Consider the following 7580-nt stretch of genomic DNA (forward strand, 5'->3'; position numbering starts at 1 on the left):
AATTATTCACTTAATTGATCAAAACTTTAATATTAATGTATTATAATATATTAAAGCTTTTAATATGGTGTAATTTATATGTAATAAGTATAATTGTATTCGTATATTTATTTAATTAGGTTATTTTAAAAATTTAACTTTTTCTATTTTAAATTTTTTTATATGTAAAATAATAGAAACTCCCTCATTATTTACATTTCACAAATATTTCATTATAGTCCAGGTTCCAAAATAGGTTCTAAACAGGTTCTAAAAACAGGTTCCAAAAACGGTTCCAAAGCAAGTTCCAAATAGGTTCCAAAATAGGTTCCAAAATAGGTTCCAAAACAGGTTCCAAACCGGGTACCCCCTACAGGTTCCAAACATGGTACCCTTTTTACAGGTTCCAGTTCCTCCACATGCAAGAACCAGAATCGGAATCGCACAGTAGCGGTTCCAAAAAATTGGAACCGAAACCTACTCGCACAGTGCAGGTTCTGGGTAGGTTCCGGTTCTGGTTCTTACCCCCAGTTCCGGTTCTACCCGCTACCCGTGCTCACCCCTTATTGGCTAGTATAGTACACGAGCAAACGGTTACTAGATGTCGAGTCAAGGTATCCAAAGATGGAACGAATAGTCTTTGCCTTGCTGATTGCTTCCAGGAAGCTGCGACCTTACTTCCATGCCCACACGATTCATGTATTAACAAATTATCCCCTCAGGCAGGTCCTCCAAAAGCCAGAAGCCTCAGTTAAATTGCTTCAATAAGCCATGGAACTAAATCAGTTTGATATGCATTATAGACCAAAAGAAACTATCAAAGGGCAAGTTATAGCTAACTTTATATCGGAGTTTTCTTATCAGCCAGATCAGGAACCCGAACAACCAGCTAATAGGGTCATCCAAGAAACTATTTGAAACTTGTCAACATGGAGTCTCTACGTTAATAGGTTTTCTAACAGAAAAAGAGCTAGAGTTGGTCTTCTACTCATTAGTCCTGAGGGAACTCGCATTTATGGCACCCTTAGTTCGGATTCAAAGCCACAAATAATGTGGCTGAGTATGAAACGTTATTTGCTGGTTTGCGATTAGCAAGAGAGATGAGATTAGATATGATCGACATCAATAGCGACTCCCAGCTGGTAGCAAATCAGATTTTAGGATAATATCAAACCAAAGATAAGAATATGATTAGTTACTTGAAGAAAGCTAAGGCCACACTCAAGCCCTTCAAGCACTACACGATCAGGCAAATCCCAAGAGATAGCAATTCTATCGCGGATGCTTTGGTAAAGATGCTTTATCGCTGGACTCCGATGTACCGGATAATATCCTGGTCAGATATATCGAACTTCCCATCATTAACTCACCTGACCAGATAGTAGCTATAACTGAATCTGTGTCTTGGATGACTCTAATCATCCAATATCTCAAAGAAGGGGTTCTTCCTAACAGCAAGACTGAGGCAAGACTTCTACAGACTAGAGCTGCTCATTACACTCTAATCGGAGATCAGCTGTATAAGCGATGGTTCAGCACTCCCTCCTCTGATGTGTGACAGATGAAAAAGCAAACTAAATTATGAGAGAGATACATGAAATGATCTATGGTAATCACACTGCTGCACAATCGCTCGCCAATAAGATTATCCGCCAAGGATATTATTGGCCCTTACTTCAAATTGCTCGTCAATAAGATTATCTACCAAGGATATTATTAGCCCTTACTTCATGAAGACACCTACAACTTTGTGAAGAAGTGTGATAAGTGCCAAAGATTCGTGAACATCCTGCGAGCTCCTTCCCACTAATTGACAACGTTGACCAGTCCCTGGCCATTCGCTACGTAGGGAATCGATCTCATCGGTCATATGCCAACCGATAAAGGTGACATCAAATATGTTGTGGTTGCAATGGATTATTTCACTAATTGGGTCAAAGTAAAACCTTTGGCCGCGATCACCACAAAAAAACTCAAAGACTTTGTCTTCAAGAATATAGTGTGTCGTTATGGAATTCCTCATACACTCATCTCAGATAATGGGAAACAGTTTGACAATTAGGATTTCAAGCAGTTTTGCGAAGAGCTAGGGATTCATAAAAAAATCTGCTTCAGTAGCAAGACTGCAAGATAATGGTCAAGTTGAAGCTGTCAGCAAAACCATTAGACACACTTTGAAGGCCAAGCTTGGCGTAGCAAAAAGGGAATTGTGCTGACAATCTCCCGGAAGTTCTATGGGCATATAGAACAACTTTGAGGACATCTACTTCAGAAACACCTTTCTCATTAGGATATGACTGCGACGCAATAGTCCCAATTGAAGTAGGAACTAGTGCATTTCGAAGAGAATTCTACAATGAATCAGACAATGAAGCACTATGCATGCAAGTTTGGACTTAGTTGAAGAACACTGCAACAAAGCTCGGTTAAGGATAGCTTCCTACCAACAGCAAGCAAAAAGATTCCTCGACTCCAAAGTTAGGAAAAGATAATTTCAAGTTGGTGACCTAGTCTTCAAAGAAGTCCTTCTCAGTACAAAGAACCAAGCGTAGGGGTATTTGGACCTAACTTGGAAGGTCCATATCACATTGTTAAGGTGATACAACATGGGACGTATCATCTCAAAAGGCTTAAGCTTCTAAAGTGTCGCGTGCTTGGAATGTTAAACATTTGCGTCCTTATTATTAGTAATTCCAAACTCTTGTATAGCTTATGCGATCTATTTTACTTGTAAATATCGTGAATAAGATTATCCATATTCTTCTTCAAGAATTACTTGTATCATAATCTCAAGTTTTAATAATCTTATTATTTACAATGTTTTACAAGTTTTACGATCATAAATGTTGTACTTGCTTTGTGAACTACTTAAGCTATAAAAGTGCTATCACAAGTGGTTAAAAAGTCTATTTATATATTATCAATATATGTACATGGACGACGAGTGAGCTACCAAAAAAAAAAAAAAAAAAAAAAAAGACTTTTCATCAAGAATAGGTGAAAGAAAGGTTGATAATTTGTCTTGAACTTCAAGATCCCTGACTTCGGTTACTACGACCTCAGGGTTGGTCGCTTGATCCCTAGGGTTCTTTGTTTCTTGTTGATCTTCCTCTTAGGTGGATTCTCGATATAACTGTTCGTCAACAGATTGCATTGATACAAGTGTTATATGATACTCTTCAAGGAGGTTGGAGATATCTAATTTTGGATTGCTCGGTCGCAAGCTGTGAATGACTTGCAGTGCCCAATGGCCAACTTTCCTTTCCACCTCGTTGTTTAGTTGCTTCATCTACTATGTCAGCGAAGTGATCTACCCATGAGCCATCTCGAGCTCTGTGTCTTTCGCTTTTATTTACTTCTCTGTGTTTTCCGATAGCTCAGTTTAAGCCTTCTATATCGCCTTCTCACGATCTAAGCTCTCTTGTAGCTCCTTCTCTCTTTGATGAAGCTCTTGCTCTCACAAGTTCAAATGTCTAGTGAGCTTCACTATTGTTATCTGGAGCTCTTTAGTATGGTCGTTCTTTTGTTGAAGCTCGTACTCTCGGAACTCTACTGTTCGTTGAGCAAAAACCATTTCTACTAGATATGTGCTCACCTAAAGTTGTACATCGCTTACGGCTTTGTTTGAAGTTGCAAGGGCTTGCTTCAGTTTGGCAACCTCCTCTTTCATTTCATGAAGTTTTTTGTTGGAGTTTATCTTCATCTTGTTGTGAGTAATGTTCAGGGCGCAGAGACTGCAAAAGAAAGGGATAAAGAGTTAGTTTTTTTAATAAAAACTACGGAACTCCACCAACACAAAAGAGTTCACAAAGAGAAATGTTTGTTTTACCTGGCTTTGCATTTGAAACGCAATGGGCACCAGGTCGAAATATTGGGAGGCTAAGTACCTCTCGAAGGTCAATGCCAGTTGTCACTCTAAAAGAGTGAAGACCACCGGCCTTGGATGGTCTGGCATCCATCCCAAAAGCTCTAGCATAGATTGATCTTGACCTTCTATGGCGGGGACCTCTTTAGTTTGTTCTTCACTAGCTTCCTCTTGAATGGTCGCACCTTCCTTCGATTGTGAAGTCTGTAGGGCACCCTTTGAGGCAACCTTCAAGGTAGGAAGCTGGATAGGCTGCAGCGCACCCGACAATATTCTAAAGCCATCTGGCTCAACTTAGATGCTTCAGCTGTTATTATCTTCCTCTTCCTCGAAGCCATGGTCTTTTTCCTTATTCGGCGAGCAACAGCAGCAGGCTGGGGAGCTTTTTCATGTAACTCCACAGTTGGTTGCCTTTCGGAACCAGCTTGAGTCCCTGTTACAAGGACATTGCTTGAGGTGGGTCTAGTTGGTGTGTCTGGATTCAGCCTTGGGAAAGTGATTCCCCCAGACTTCTTTGATGTCTTTGATTTCTTTGATTGCATGGCTGCTGCATGGCATACGAACATGATCAGTAAAAAGAGTAACTTTGTAAAAGACTTGGGTTTTTTCTGGTCAAGAAAAACTTATGAGTTGAACGGTCTAAGTATGCTTCAGAGGGGAAGAATTTGTACTTCTAAAGATTCTCGATCGTCTTGAGCAGCTTTGCGTTATGACCTCGTTCAGGAAGTCGATCAAATGCTTGGATGCAGCTGCGATCAGTCAACGGCTGCAATCTAGTCATTTTGTTTTCTGCAAAGAAAAGAATTTGTTAACTTATTATCTTATAAAGAATTAAGTTTAAAGGATGAACAACCTGAAAATTGAAGGAAATAACCTACTAAGTTTCTGAAATTTACAGATATCGTCATACTTAAAGAAAAAATATTTGGTCTCATACGCCCCCTGCAAACCCCCCCCCCCCCCCTCCCCCCGGTTGCTGGGGTAGCCAAATATTCCTCCCTCGATCGTTGATTTTTTGGAGAGCTAGTACGAGTCCTTATCTTTACTCTTATTAAAGATATAGGTGCAAGCGAGCTCCAACGTCATTGGTTTCCCGAATTCGTGCTCGCATAATGATATATACATAGCGACAGGTATCATATATGCGTTCGGCATCAACTGGAATGGTGCGGCCTTAAAGTAGTTGAGAATCGACCTAATGTAGGGGTGGAAGGGTATCCTCACTCCGCATTTGAAAATGGCTTCAGAGATCGCAGCCATTCCCTCGGAAGGCTCCTAGGCAGTGTATGACCTCTTTTGGAACACTTACACATCAATAGCATACTGCTCCAGTGCATCTTCGATTTCTTTCACTATGATAGAACCACCTTCTTGGGACCTACCGAGGTGCCTAGTGGATGCGAACTCCCTTCGCCAACTGTTCTCATCTCAGGGATCTCTGCTGCCCTTAGAGTCTGTAAAGGTAAAATGTTTAAGGGAGACTCAAACCCTAAAAAATCTACCTCATATGATGACTCAGAAGAGTAAAAGAACCTTGTGTTTTTTGCCATATCCGTCAAGCTTCTAAAACCCTAAAAACTCTTAAAATGATCCTCTAAGACTCTTTACCCTAAGTTTTGAGCCTTCAAGTGTTTCTTTCGAACACTACCCAGAAATTCTCTCTTCCTAAGCCTACCAGACACCCATGACCACCATGACTGTAAAAAAGAAGTTTTTTGCAGGAATGGAAAAAAGAGAAAAAGGAAGAAATTTCTTTATCTCCTGGTTGCTTGGAATGGGTGCTCCATTGTAGCATTGGGTTCACATGAACTGGTGGAGGAAGAACATATTTTTGGAGTTGAAAGACGTTGTTTTCTCTTTGAAGAATTTGAGTTTTCTAAAAACTTAACGCAAAGTTAGGGTTTTATAGGATAGAAGACAACGCTACAGCTCCTTTTATAAGTGACGCTTGGGCGGGAACGTGCTCTCAACCATAGATTCCGACCACATGTCATCAATCTATGCGAAGAGTAGCCCCCACGCTTTGTAAAAATCAATCGGCGGTTCTCTTTATTGAAAATGTCAATCACCGGCGTAATTATCTCCTCCACATTAACTGCAACTTTATCCACATTTAATGCACCAAAAGGGAATGTCGTTTCAGCATGGGTTGCATTTAATGCTCATGGCTGACACTTATTGTGCGCAGAGACATGTCTATCAAATAAAGTTTACTTGATAAAGTTTACTTTATTGACTGAGCCAGCTGTCAAGCCCAACAAATAACATCTGAAGAGGTCATTCAAAAAATACATTTATTCAACATGTCAAACTCAAACACCAAATAAGATGATTTAAAATTTTCAACAGTGAAATATTCTAAGTGTTTTCAGGTCGTGAATGACAGTTAGAGTTCAAAACACATCCTAGTGACTCAAGACAAGATCAAACTCAAGTTGGTAGATCTCAATAAACGATCACATCAGGTTGCTTGTGTTACTTTCAAGACATAGCTCACGACCTGCATTCAGCTCACAAGTCAAGTCAAGTCAAGACAGCACTCCAGACGTCAGAACAAACAAACAACTTTAGGTTGTCTACAACGATGTGATTACACTCAACTTTTAGCTCGAGCAAGCATTTCTGAAGACAAGTCAAGTCGTGGCATGATCATGAAGTTCTTGCAATCCAATTCCTTGAATCTCAAGAACCGGGGAGCTTTTGTTATGTCTAAAAAATCAGGGCTGATGTACACTTACATCAGCGAGCACCAATCAGTATTCAGGAAGGCTTTGCGTCGTCTAGAATCTATCACATCACCCTAAGACAAAGAGAATATGGCTGTCATCAACTCAGTAGGCTCAAGTTTTGTTTGTGAATGAATGAGGTCTGCACACCTGTCCAAGCCCTATATAATTTAAGGATATTTTCTAAGTTATCAACCAAAGTGACGCAAGGAAGGATTTGCACGAGACCTACCCACTCACAGACATGTAATCATTACTTTGAACTTAGTGGCTATAATAGAGGACTTCCCCTCACAAAATCGGGATCTCTGATTTTAAAAAAAACAAATAGCAAAGACAACCTATGGGAAAGACACTGGTTTGATATTCTCTCTGAATACCAAGCTCTTATAATTCTGCTCGTAGTTCGTGACCTCTTGTAACTTGGCTTATAACCAAGAACACTTATATAAAAGAAAACAATAGATGTAGGAATCGCTTTAAGCATCCAAACCACTATAAAATTCTCATTGTCTCATTTATTATGTAGTCTTTGCATGCTACTATGACCTTATCCAAACTCTCAAATTAATCATGTGTAACTTCTAAGACCCGCTTAGCACTAGTTGTTGATTTTCGCAAGTGTATGAAATCATGCAAGTAATACAGTGTATAAAATATGTATATCGAACTCAAGGGAATTACTATTATCAATTACCAATTAAACTATCCTATTACTATTTGATCAATCAGATTTTCAGAATGATTCAGTGGAAAATAAAACAACTTAGACACAAAACAAAAACCGACTTTTATTAACACTTTAGTAGGAAATCAATATGACTAAACCTAGGGCATAGATTTCACACCAATTTAATCCTATGCATTGACAATTATCGTTAACCCAATTAAGCTTATTCTAAAGACCAAACTCCCTAATATTTCGCTAACTTTCTCTCGAACAATTAACAAATTAACTCCTAATTACTAACCCGAATTATCTCTAATCAGATTTAAGCAATTGGAGATCA

Source organism: Pistacia vera, unplaced genomic scaffold (genome assembly GCF_008641045.1).
Source record: "Pistacia vera cultivar Batoury unplaced genomic scaffold, PisVer_v2 Contig36, whole genome shotgun sequence".
NCBI classification, from domain to species: domain Eukaryota; kingdom Viridiplantae; phylum Streptophyta; class Magnoliopsida; order Sapindales; family Anacardiaceae; genus Pistacia; species Pistacia vera.